We start from the raw sequence: 13,621 nt of genomic DNA, 5'->3' as shown, positions 1-13,621 counted from the left end.
AAGATAGATCGAAGTTTTATTAGGATATAATGGATCTGGCATAATCACATAGTAATTAAAAGATCCCAAAAAAAAATCTGAATAAAAAAAATACAACATATTATATTACTTAATTTTATGAATCGTGACGATTTCCATCAATTACATTTCAGTGTGAATTTTCTTGGTATAAAAATTCGGTTGTTCCCCAATTTTTTTGTTAGGACTGTTTTCCAGGTCTGATTCTCAGGCAAAAATTACGTTTATGCGTTGCTCCGTTGCGACGTGACTAACGGATAAAACAACAAACAAACACACTTTCGCATTTATAATATTAGTAGTGAGTGATGTCTTTTGTATTAAAATTATGCCACTAAGAAAAATGCATTTAAGCAAAAATGCGGATTCGCGCCATCTGATTCATTTCGCTGGACGAAAGCGAAACCTGTTGCTGTAGGTACGCCACCCGTCCCATAAACATGAGAGATTGCCATAAAACATTCCGTTCGTACGTAAAATACGTACTGTACAGTGGAGAATTTAAGGTGTATGACACGGGTCTGCCCGCAAAATTCAAATTTAATTTGGATTTTCGCAATTTGTAAATTAATACGACTAAGTAGGCGTACAATATTCTAATTCCGCCAATGGCAGTATCATCTTCACAGGATTACATAAAAATCTTTACTTCAAAGTGTTCAGTTTAAGAAAGTTCTGTACCTGTGGTGTTTTAGATTTTTCTAAAAATAGGTAGGTATGTAGTTTTAAAATTACAGGGGCTCAAAGATTTGTATGTGAATTTTTAAGACCGCGTAACTTTGAAACCGAATATTTTAGCAGAAATCTGGAAACCACAGGTATAGATATTAGTTTCTAGAATATGTCTGCAAAATTTCATGGACTTTGGTTGCTTAATATTCAAATGAAATTGGAACTACGTTTGTATGGAGCGAGTGACGGAGAGACCCCTTTTAACGTGCTTTCGAAGCACGACCTACATAATGTGTGTAGTGTGAATGCGCCTTAAGCGATTCCGACGAGAGTAGATAAAATCTGATATGTTCAACAAAATAAAGTGCACTCCATTTGTTTAAAGATACGCTAATGAACTTTTATGAAAGGATCCATTTCGCTGCCACGCTGGGGAATCACACTAATATTATAAAGGCGAAAGTTTGTATGTGTGTGTGTGTGTGTGTGTGTGTGTGTGTGTGTGTGTGTGTGTGTGTGTGTGTGTGTGTGTGTGTGTGTGTGTGTGTGTGTGTGTGTGTGTGTGTATGTATGTTTGTTACTCTTTCACGCAAAAACTACAGGACGGATTTGGCTGAAATTCGGAATAGAGATAGATAATATCCTGGATTAGCACATAGGCTACTTTTTATCCCGGAAAACCAAAGAGTTCCCACGGGATTTCGAAAAACCTAAATCCACGCGGACGAAGTCGCGGGCGTCAGCTAGTTTAAAATATGCAAAAGACTGAAATGAAACAAACGTGATTTATGTTGCTTTTGTGGTAATATGAGAATACGTTAGTATGATAGTTCAATATATGAAAAAGGCAGAATGATTTTAGAGTAGGTATGCCAATATAACTAATGTTGGCGTCACTCAGAAAAGCAGGTATCATTTAAATATTTTTATCGAATTATTGGAATGTCCTCCCAAAACCCACACAAAAAACACAGGTTCAATGTGTAGAGGTTAACCGACTGGACTTGCGTGATTAATCCAATACAAATCTGAACTCAATTTCAAGCAAAACCCGTCTACAAAAAAGTACACCCGTCCATACTAAATAACTATCCTAGCATTCATGTCACGTAAGTTAATTTGAAGCAAACTTGAAGTTACTCGACATAAGCTCAGGAAGGAAGGGACCTCTGAAAGGGGTATCGATATCCTAAACTTATATAACTGATCTAATTCAATATTCAATGCTGTATTAGGTATATTGCTACCTGTGAAAATACGTTACGCTGAATCATACTATACTGTTTTGGCGGTAGAGTAACCCTATTTCTCACCAAATCAATTAGTTTTGCCAATCAATTTTAGTTCAGTAGGTATAAAAATAGGGTTAGTAGGAAATTGCGTGCTATATTGTACCAAAAATTAATTTGAGAGCTTTCTAACCTCTATTATGTATTTATACTAAATGTCAAACGGCCCACACATGACGTTTTGACACAGATAACATACGAACTCGGTAACACCCCATTGTAACTGATTGATTGACGGACAAATAGACTGCTGTGTAGGTATTATAATATAATTGGTCTCCGTTTTGGAAAGCTCATTCTTTGTTCTGTGTAGAGATGGGCATTATTGCTACTTTTGAATATAATCATTAGATGAAATAAAAGAAAAATAATTCTTTACAGTGATTTCACAGGTGGTTTTTCACGGAAAGTATTTTTTTTTTAATTTTCGAAGTTTCAATCGTTTTCTGCTTTAATGTACCTAACTAAGTATTATGATAAGGATCAATAGTGATGATATTTTATTACAGACAAGTTATTCACAGTAATTGAGTTTTTGCTCCTATTATTGCAAATGCAAAAATTTGCTTTCCGTGAAACTTTAATTTAATAATATGTTTTTCTTCTCTCTTGTTCCTTTTATCCTTTTAGCTCGGGCCGATGACAGTGCGAGCATTCAAACAATAAAGCGGGTTTAAATGTGATAATTTTCTTTGGAGAGATTTTACTTAGTGATTTTTCACAGTACGGTAGCAATTGTTACATAATATTCCATTTCACGTGACTTTCACATGCTACCTGTGAAATGGTCCATCTCTATTTCTCTAATTTGAAGAAGTACCGATTATGTATTGATGCCAGGTCATAGAAACTCTTGAATAACTTTTTTCGATGTGAAGTTAGCACTTGACAATTTTATTTGTGGTTTAGTATGAAAGTTTTTGCCGGTATTGTAGTTGGTAGTCTAAATATATACAAGGAAAAGACGACTGACTGACTAACTGATCAATCTACGCACAGCTCAAACTACAGGACGGATTGGGCTGAAAGCTATTATCACGTAGACATCTGCTAACAAAAGATTTTTGAGAATTCAAATAAGGGATTGAAATTTTTGAAATCGGGGGCATTAGCTAGTAAGTTCTTAAATCAACATAAAAGTGGTAGGTCAAAAACAGCATTACTTGAAAATTTTACAGATTTCTTAATAATTAATTAAGGCCCCATCTAAAACAGAATACCGTTCCTGATTTCCATAAGATGCATCTCTTTCATGTGGAATCCAACGCATAAACCAAAGTGTTTATTGCTTCATCCAATATCTTATACTCTAAGAGCCAGTGAACGATTTGTTCAAAGAACTTGAAAATGTTTAAAAACCCTTACAACTTTTAGAGTCATTTTCATCACCATCGGCAGTGCAGCGACAATTTTTGAAAATTGCGTGGATAAGTATCTTTAATACTCTTGAATCACTTACGAATACCTATAATGTTCAAATATTTTGGACAATTCATTCGATAGCTCTTAGAGTATGGACCATAGGTTCAGTTCGTATCATTAACGTTTCAACCTGTCGTTGGATCATTAACGAATTCATTTAAACGTTTACCGGAGCATGTAATGATAAGCAGAGTTCAACGTCTAGGCTTAGTATTCACAGTGTGTTAATGACGCAGCGATTAACACTAATGCACTATACCTATTATAGAGCCCGTAGCTTTAGTTTTAAGTTAATATTTTATCACCACTACATCATTGTTTAACAATCAGAAAGTGTACAATAGTACCCAATTTTAATAAATGACTTTGACTTTGATATTGACTAACTTTGAAATTGCTTAGACTAACAAGACAGGTCGAGACGTTTATGGCGTATATTTCGTTCTGTTACACTGCACTGTTAGTGCGATTGTGGAACAAACGGAAAAAAAATCCAGTCCCTTCTAATCTGCTAGATATTATTGACCTATTATGTCCTGGACAGTTCCGATATATTTACTATATCGGATCGGATCTTTTCAAATTAGAGTATTTATGTGAGAAATATAAATCTGTCTCGTATTAACTGTGTCATAGTTCAAACAGATAAGTGTGACACCTGGAATAGCTAAGGTTCTTTGTTAAAAATAAAGACATTTCTGACATCAATGTAGCTAATTTATTTATTTTGATCCTACTTTATTCAGGAAAAGTACCCATTTAAATAAATTAGGCTGTATACATTTTCTTATTAAGCAGGACAATATAAACCTAATTAATTAAATTAACAGCCTCCATTTAGATAACAAAGAAGCTCCTGTTTCTTTTTATGTCCTAATCAGTATTAATTATGATCCCAATTTACAAAAAATACTTGATATTTTTGGTATAAAGTTTGTATAATGAAAGCTGAGGGTGACTTTTATGCGTCTTTATAAACCTGCAAACATTCTGCAGAATTTATAATTATGAGACCTGATCTATTAATACGTAAAAGTTTTAAATGTGGAATCTAATAATAATTGTAGCCCAGCCAATAGAAATTACCAGGTATTTTGTGAACATTTTAAATAAGAAAAAAACCAGTTTAAAATACTGTTAATGCATTTAATTATTATGATAATCAATTAGCATACGTAACAAGAAAATATTTAAAAGAATAAAGTATCAAATACTTTCATTCTTAGTTAATCAGAGAATACACGTTCTATATTCTTACGTTTGCCGCAATTTTTCGGTCCCAGCTTTCACACGGTTTGACAAGCCGCCCCATTCGAAACTCGTTCAATCCGTAGCTCGTTCCATTCCCAGCTCGTCCCATTCGAACCTCGTCCATTCGCAACTCGTCCCATTCACTATTTATATTCGCAAATCGTCCCGTTCTGTTCACGTCGCACGAATTTTGCGGCGTTGTGCACTTACCTTAACAGTTGCTAGCCTAGTTTAATCGAAGGGTTCATTGCATCACCGGCGCTCGTGGGATACCTTTTACTTTATTCAATAAATTTTGACAAGTTCTGACAAGGTCGGTCGCCATATTATTGTCATTACTGTCAATATTTCACGATTTATTTATTCGTTATTTGTCTTTTGCAATTTGGTGTTCACTCTGCGATTGAATGGAATTTTTATTTCATAAATAAAAGGTACCTACAAAGTTAAATTAAATTAATGTCAGTCACGCTTATAAAGCTTTAGGTATATTTAATTAAACTATGAAAAAGTTTTTTATTTATTTTCCTTACGCAAACGCAAAGCAAAGTAAAACGCAAGCGTGCACTTGCCTCTTACTACATACATAGTTCATTTAGGAGATAACAGTTGGTAAATTATTTACCAACAGACTGAATTATGAAAATTTGACAAAAGACTCCATAGGACTTGTTAAAATCTATGAAAAAACACATCGTTTTGGATTTGTCAACGTCAAAAAAATATATCTGAGGTCCAACGCATACCTACAGGGAAAGTACCAACTAGATTCAAGACGAGAACCTATCTTTATTGATTAAAATAATTATCAACTTAAACTAAGTTTCATCCATCAACCTGTTAGCGTCCACTGCTGGACATAGGCCTTTCCAAGAGCGCGCCACCAAACACGGTCCTCCGCCTTCTTCTTCCACCCGCTCCCCGCTACTTTCTTCAGGTCATCAGTCCAGCGGCCTGGAGGTCTAAACTAGGTAAACTAAGTTAGTTAACTAGGACATAATTTATACTATGCTTAAAATTGGTAGTTTAGCGACAACAAAACACAAGGTATAATCGCAAACACCACATTCCTACAAACTACACGTGGTAATATTACGAATCTTAATTTATGAATCAACCAGTATTGTTACGAAACTTAAAGAATCTAATACAATATACCTAATACAATAAACAATAGCCCAAGACAAGAAAATTTTCTTAAATACATTTGCGACAGTCAAGCAACAAGTCTAAGATAAGACACAGACATTCTCGTCATCAAGACAAGCTCTAGCACTAGCACTCCGGCGGGCTCGACCTCGCCGAGCCGCGGGCGTTAGCCACATGGACATTCCACGCCGCCGCAGTAGCCGATCGCTCGCGAACATCCGCGGGCTCGATCGCACTGCCGTGCGGCCACCAACGGACATGACAACCCGGACTCGACTCCCCGACCAGTGGTCCAACCCCGTGCCCCGCCCGCAGTCGCAGGCGGCGTAGCCACCACAGAAGAGGGCCATCGCCCTGACCAGTTACCCCGGGACCCGAAAGGGTCCGCGTGGAGGACTACACAGCACTAGCATTTCATGAGAGAGAAAATCGTAATGGAATACACAACTTCCTCATCATTTTTTCACCTACGTAGCTTCTCTTCTCTCTCTCTCTCTTCTCGTTCTCTTAGCATATTCTAGCTCACATCATGCTGGCTTGAGCATCCAATTTTTAGAGCGAATCCAACTTTTAGACTGTGAAACCCGCGCTCACGCTATTTAATGCTTTTTTGGGCTGCCACAATTAAACACCCACATACGCTCGCAGCAAAACGCGGCGTGGTATAATAAAGCTAAACCTATACCTATTCAATCTAAACATAACACTTAAAAGTGATGTGTATTTCTTGACCCAGTGGCAATGGCCCGATTATTAGAAAAGTAGAACGTGTAGCATCTCCCCTCGAGAAGAGGAATTACTTTTTGTTCGCGACCATTTAAACAAGCCGCGGTGTGGCGTAGATGTATATCTGTGTGTACCATTGTTTCTCGAAACAGACTCGCGTGGGCTGCAAGTGATAGCTGAGTGAGAATTAAAATGAGTATTTGTTTATATTTTGTATCTATTTGAATACATAACGGTATGCGCTTTATCAGATTAGTACAGACGCCCATGACTACATCGGGGTGGAATATGATTAAATATTATACATAGATTCATATTACATGTACTGAAATGTAGGAGAAAAGTCTCTTAATAATAACCTATAGATCTTTGTTATAATGATTACAGGAAACTCTAATTTTAAATTCGATATGGATTATTGAATTGGAATTATTTTTTGTTACTGTATACCAGTGAATATCAAGATTCAAGAGCACTTTATAAATAAAGACATCCAAGCTGCAATCTTTAGAACGCGCTTTGACTTTACTCAAGACAGTGAAAACGAGGCAAATTAATCTGACTCTAACTAATACTCTAATTTTAACTCTAACTAATACTCTAATTTTAACTTTAATTGGTTTTTTTGATTTTATGGATAGATTAAAATTAATAGTAGGTAGCTAATTATAATATTTTATGAAACATTTATGCGGAAAATTTACATAATATATTGATCTTAATTATTTTAACTCTAAGTAAGAGCTAAACAAATTCAAAGTAAACTCTGTAGATCTCAGTTCATCAAAATATATTGTCAAAATAATACAATAGGGCGCCGTTTTTACCCTTTGGTCGTGGAAACCTAATTTTTTTCTTGATTTTCTTTATCGAAAATTAAGTAAAGTAATTCATTCAAAGTAAGTAACTCCTACGAGTATGTGAATTTTTTGAGTTCAGAAACCATAGTAGTGGTAATTAATACAATAGTGTTTCAAGCATCTAGATAAGTGATTTAGATTAGATAATTGCAATTGGGCAGTACAATGCCGTATCGAAAGTGAAAGGTGAAGACAATGTCTAGGCACCTAGATGTCCATATGTTAGCACACTAGGCTTTTACCATCTTTATAGCTATACTTCCATGGGATACTTTAATTAAAGTTTTATTTGGTTGTGATGAGTTATGTGTGTGTTTTAAGCAATTTAATATCACTTGCTTTAACCGCTAACCGGTTCAGCCGTTCCGAAGATTAGCCTGTACAAACAGACAGACAGACGGACAAAAATTTTAAAAACGTGTGATTCAGTTCTGGTACAGTTCAAATAACCATATGAATTGAGCTTAATATCAGGTAGATATTTCGAAATTACAGACAGACTCCAATTTTATTTATTAACCTCCGACCCAAAAAGAGGGGTGTTATAAGTTTGACGTGTGTATGTGTGTATCTGTCTGTGGAATCGTAGCTCCTAAACGAATGAACCAATTTTAATTTAGTTTTTGTTTGTTTGAATGGTGGCTTGATCGAGAGTGTTCTTAGCTATAATCCAGGAAAATCGGTTCAGCCGTTTTAAAGTTATCAGGTCTTTTCTAGTTACTGTAGCCTTCACTTGTCGGGGCTGTTATAAATGTTTAATTTATACTTGTTAATTAAAGTACCTATAGAATATAGATACATTTATACGTATCTATCTATGATAGGTATAGTGCGCGACAGGTCGAGATGGCAATCGGTGTAGGGACGCCCCGCACACCCGCATAGCCCCCGCACTCACGCGATGCGGGATAGCGCAGGTGACGTGCGGGTGTGCGGGGCGTCCCTACCCCGATCGCCATCTCGGCCTGTCGCGACTATAATATTATAATGTGTATAGCGTAAAGTAAAGGTTAATAGATGCCATTAAGGATTTAGTACGAGCTGAACGACACAGCAACATCTCTGACAACTGACATTGTTAACCGCATAATGGAAGCTTAATATTAAAACCCGCGGCCGACCGCCTTTGTTAATGGTATCGGATTCTCCCGCAGGATTTTGTTAATGCTTACATGGGATAAGAAACCATGATAAACAAGAAATCATAGCAATAAACCCATATTAAGTTAAACAGAGTTTGACGAAATTCGGTACAGAGATAGCTTGCATCCTGGGGCAGGAAATAGGCTACTTTTTAGCCCGGAAAATCAAAGAGTTCCCACGGGATTCGCAAAACCCATCCGCTTAACCGATTTGTATGTTTGGTACCGAGGTAGCTTGCGTCCCTGTAATTGACATAGGCAACCTTTTATCCCGGAAAATAAAACAGTTCCCACGGGATCTTAAAAAAACTAAATCCACGCGGACGAAGTCGCGGGCATCCTGTAGCAGGATTATAATTTTACACATCTAATAATAATATTATGAACCAAATAAAATGTAGAGCGGTCACGACTATCGTGATATTAATTTCAGCTTGCCTTCAAGCCTGAAGGGACGACGAGAAATAATAAAGGCAGCTTGAATACACTTTAGGTTGAATTATACGGATTTCGGACAAGGGGCTTGGACAAAATTGGATATTAGGGACAATCATTTTGTTCACATAAAATGTTACATATTTATACTAGCTGATGCCCGCGATTTCGTCCGCGTGGATTTAGGTTTTTCGAATTACCGTAGGAACTCTTTGATTTTCCGGGATAAAAAGTAGGTAGCCTATGTGCTAAGCCAGGATGTTATCTATCTCCATCCTAAATTTCAGCCAAATCCATCCAGTAGTTTTTGCGCGCAGGAGTAGCAAACATACACACACACAAACTTTCGCCTTTATAATATTAGTGTTAAGTATGATTTAGATCGAAAATAATTTTTACATATTTTTACCCATATTTTTTTGTACATAAATTTTATAAAATATTATTTTTCTAAAGAAAATTAGGCATTTAAATCATGACTAACAAACTTCTCCCCTTTCCCCTCCAACTAAGCGTAAAGCTTGTGCTAGGATTGGGTACGACAATAGTCCAACGGGTAGGGATTGAACCGCCGACTTTTCGGATTTCAGTCCGCTCCTATAATCTTTGAGCTATTGAGGCTTTTATGTACTTAGGTAAGCATTATGTCCTTAGGCTTGAGAAGAAAAGAAAAAGAAAGATGTTTTATTCAAATAAACTTTTACTTAAGTGCTTTTGAATCGTCAAAAGAATTAACAAGTTGGAAATACCATTGCTACCGAGAAGAACCAGCAAGAAACTCGGCTGTTTTCAAAATCAAATGTCAAGTAATTCAATTTCAGGAGATGATGCCTGCTACTTGTTCGAAATGGATTTAGATATTTTTTAACGTGTAAAACTCTTTGATTTTCAGGGACAAAAAGTAGCCTATGTCCTTCCTTTCCTTTCCTTTCGTCAAAATCGGTTAAACAGATGGACCATGAAATGCTAGCAGACATACAGACACATTTTACACTTACATTTATAATAATAAAAATCATTTTGTAATTTTTATGTGTGTTTATATCTACACTTGTCATTACAAAAAATATTTTCAAATATCAGCTTGGTTTTTGGATGAGCCCTCGATAGCTCAACGGTTGAAAAGCGGACTGAATTCCGAAAGGTCGGCGGTTCAAACCCCACCCGTTGCACTATTGTCGTACCCATTCCTGGCACAAGCTTTACGCTTAATTGGAGGGGAAAGGGGAGTATTAGTCATGATTAGCATGGCTAATATTCTTCAAAAAAAATCTTTATCTATGCTAATACGCTTTACGCTAATTTGTATCACAAGACCCGAAGCCCGTCATGCCATAGCTCATACTAGTCGGTGGTCGCTCCCGGCTTGTCGTGCCGACTTCTCTACGCTGGACAGTTGGCAGGTTACAGCCCGTTCCCACTTGTCGGCTGTCGGGTCCGGATTTTAATCGGATGTTCCAGTGACAGAACATTTTGACACAAAATCGGTTTCAGACAAGTGTGAATAGCTTCATATAAAATGTTCGGCCGCTAGAACATCCGATTAAAATCCGGGTCCGACAGACGACAAATGGGAACCGGCTGTTAGGTACTAAGGCTGGTTTCACTGCTGTACGTGGCTTTACCTACTGATCGCCCGTTGTACGAAAGCCTCGTACAACATTATTATACAATTTTTTTTAGATAATTGTCTAAATGATTACAGTACGGAGTCGCTTTCATTTTACGCAAAATGGTAAGTTAATCTACTTGTAAAATATACGTATTTCTATATCCTCGGTTTATTAATAACACTTTTATCGTTAAATAAGTACTTGTCGAGTAACGTTATCGGTGCTAGTTGCTAATTACGCTGTAAATACGTTATAATTAATGTTTTTCCTCTTAATCGCGTATTAAGTCATTCATGCGTGTTTAATCGTTGTAAGTAATTATTGGCTTTATTACCTACTCTTTAGCTTACAATGTTCAACACACAATCGAGCGATTATTTTTAAGGTCTTTATCAATATTAGGTATGCTGTTGCTGTAACGGGCTCTAAATAATATTATGATTTCTTAAAAATAGTCTGTCTTGTATTGAATTGAAAATATAATTGAATTGAATTGACATAATATGCTTTATTGTAAGCATATCATATCATAGATCATATCATAAAAAAGACACACAACAAAAAAACCATTACACAATAACTCTATATTTATAGTGATTTCCAAATAACTATACGTATATATAGAATCTATTTATTTGATTAACTTATTTTTTTTTTTATTCACTATAGGCAAGCGCTTGATCACAATCACACATGATGGAAAGTGATGATGTGGTCTAAGATGGGACGCGTTTACCTAGGAGTTGCCTATTCACTCTTGTTTTAAAGATACCCGGATTGTTTAAACTGTCCAAATAAGTAGGTACCTATAAGTAGGACATAATTTTATATATTTTTATTAATTTCGTCTTTTTTCTTTTCAGGTAATGTGTCCGTTAATCAATTACGAGCTATCTATCACAAAAAAAAAACAATCAGGTATAGTTACCTAGCTAAAGTTCTTCCTCTGATCATGGGGAAATGAGGAGATCCGTAGCAGAAACAGAATAACCAACATAGTTCAACGTGTCACAAATAATTTACTACTGGTTCGGAATGCCGTTCCTACCGAGAAGAACCAGCAAGAAACTCGGCGGTTGCTCTTTTCAACTGTTCAATTACAAAAATATGCCATAGGTACCTACTATGCAAGCAATTGCAGCCCCACGCATTGCTGGAGCGAGTCAAATCCATGCTACATAATCTTCGATTGTAGGTAAGTATATAAGGTTGTATAATGATAATGAATGGAGATGAAAACCTAAGATTTGCTATACTTAGTTCGTGACAGGTCGACATGGCAATCGGGGTGAGCGCACACCCGCACCACTTGCCCGCGCTAACCCTTTCGCGCACTATAGGCACGGTAGGTAGCTAATTGCTATGTGCTGAGACGACAAAGTAGATAGATAGAGCTTTTTATTTACTAAACAACATTCCATTGAGGGCCGCCGTGACATGTTAACTTAAACATGTCGATATAACATGTATTTTTAATAAGTACATAATTTTGTTTTACTATTTTGAACTTTAAAATCAAAGCAATAAGATTTTAAAAGAGAGTTTCCGTAAACACGTAGAGCTGCCTCATTTTATTACAAAAATCATTTACTAAAGTATAAAAGATGATATTTAATTCATGATATATAAGGTTCAAAATCGCATGGACTGAATGCAAAATGGTGATTGTAAAGTTTTTGCTTGTTTTGCAACCGTCCAGCCTCTAGACTGCATGACGCGTAGATCTTGTGGTTTTTGCAATCGATTACGATTATTTTAGTGCTGTCTCGTGTTTTATCGATACTGTTAATAATATTTTTTAAGCCCCGACCCAAAAAGAGGGGTGTTATAAGTTTGACGTGTGTGTATCTGTGTGTTTGTATATCTGTCTGTGGCATCGTAGCTCCTAAACTAATGAACCGATTTTAATTTAGTTTTTTTTTGTTTGAAAGATGGCTTGATCGAGAGTGTTCTTAGCTATAATCCAAGAAAATTGGTTCAGCCGTTTGAAAGTTATCAGCTCTTTTCTAATTACTGTAACCTTCACTTGTCGGGGGTGTTATAAATTTTTAATTCACACTTGTTATAAGAATGAAGTTCAATATTAACCTATATTAATATCTTTTTGTTTACATTAGCATACATATTTAACAACTTCTTACATATTTATCAAATAAGTATTTGAGAATGCCTGCAATGCGCATTTTTGTCTGCTAGGCGATAGGTTTTAGCTGTCCGTTTTGTGCTTACTATTCATGTAATATTTTGTTTATACCAAAGTTAATAAAAATTATGCTGTAGGTAGGTACGTACGTGCTTGTATAAAATTTTATAATAAATTCATCATTCAATAAAATACGAAAATTAATGAAGAAATATACAGCCACTTTCTTTTGAGATGAATAAACTAATACGCCCGTAATCAAAGTAAAAGTAAACTAATTTTATAGCTACCGTTAAATGTACACTTAATTCATTTACAATTTACAATTACAAATAAAATGACTCCGAACATTTTACTACCAAAAGACAGAATTACAATCTCAAATTACAGGGCAGTTAACGTGACTTTCATCAGAAATGTAATAGTGATCGCATATTACAGTAACCGCCGCATATGGGTAAATTCCGCATGGGCCGCAAACAACGCATTTTCCATACTCAAGATGCGAATGATCATAAACACTCACACGCGCTCAATACCAACATCTGTATGGTTAGTATAAGATTTTACATTTTACCAACGTTAAGCTTTCGAGCGTCGAAGAACTTCAGCGTTAAAGTAAAATCACTTTGTTGTCTGTCTGTCTGTCCGACCGTCCGTTCATCTGTCGTGTCTGTCAAGAAACCTATAGGGTACTTCCCGTTGACCTAGAATTATGAAATTTGGCAGGTAGGTAGGTAGGTATTATAGCAAAAGTACAGGAATAAATCTGAAAACCGCAAATTTGTGTTTACGTCATTAAAAAAAAGTGTTTCAATTTTCAAATTAAGTAACTATAATACCAAGTGGAGTATCATATAAAAGGGCTTTATCTGTACATTCTAAAACAGATTTTTATTTA

The 13,621-nt window shown here is 35.9% G+C and overlaps 1 protein-coding gene and 1 long non-coding RNA gene across 3 annotated transcripts in view; one reads left to right on the top strand and one right to left on the bottom strand.

Annotated features, from left to right (window-relative positions):
* Nucleotides 1-13,621, top strand: part of LOC123876757 (rho GTPase-activating protein 7) — a 376,179-nt gene that overhangs the window by 166,792 nt on the left and 195,766 nt on the right. The gene's annotated exons all lie outside the window — the stretch shown is intronic.
* On the bottom strand, nucleotides 1,294-6,187 carry LOC123876780. The gene is made up of 3 exons (XR_006798422.1): nucleotides 6,079-6,187; nucleotides 3,707-3,708; nucleotides 1,294-1,303 (listed from the first exon to the last, which is right to left on the bottom strand). It is a non-coding gene; the product is annotated as an uncharacterized LOC123876780 (long non-coding RNA).

The sequence above is a fragment of the Maniola jurtina genome, chromosome 22, assembly GCF_905333055.1.
Source record: "Maniola jurtina chromosome 22, ilManJurt1.1, whole genome shotgun sequence".
Classification (NCBI taxonomy): Eukaryota; Metazoa; Arthropoda; class Insecta; order Lepidoptera; family Nymphalidae; genus Maniola; species Maniola jurtina.
This window is presented reverse-complemented; position numbering and strand designations above follow the sequence as displayed.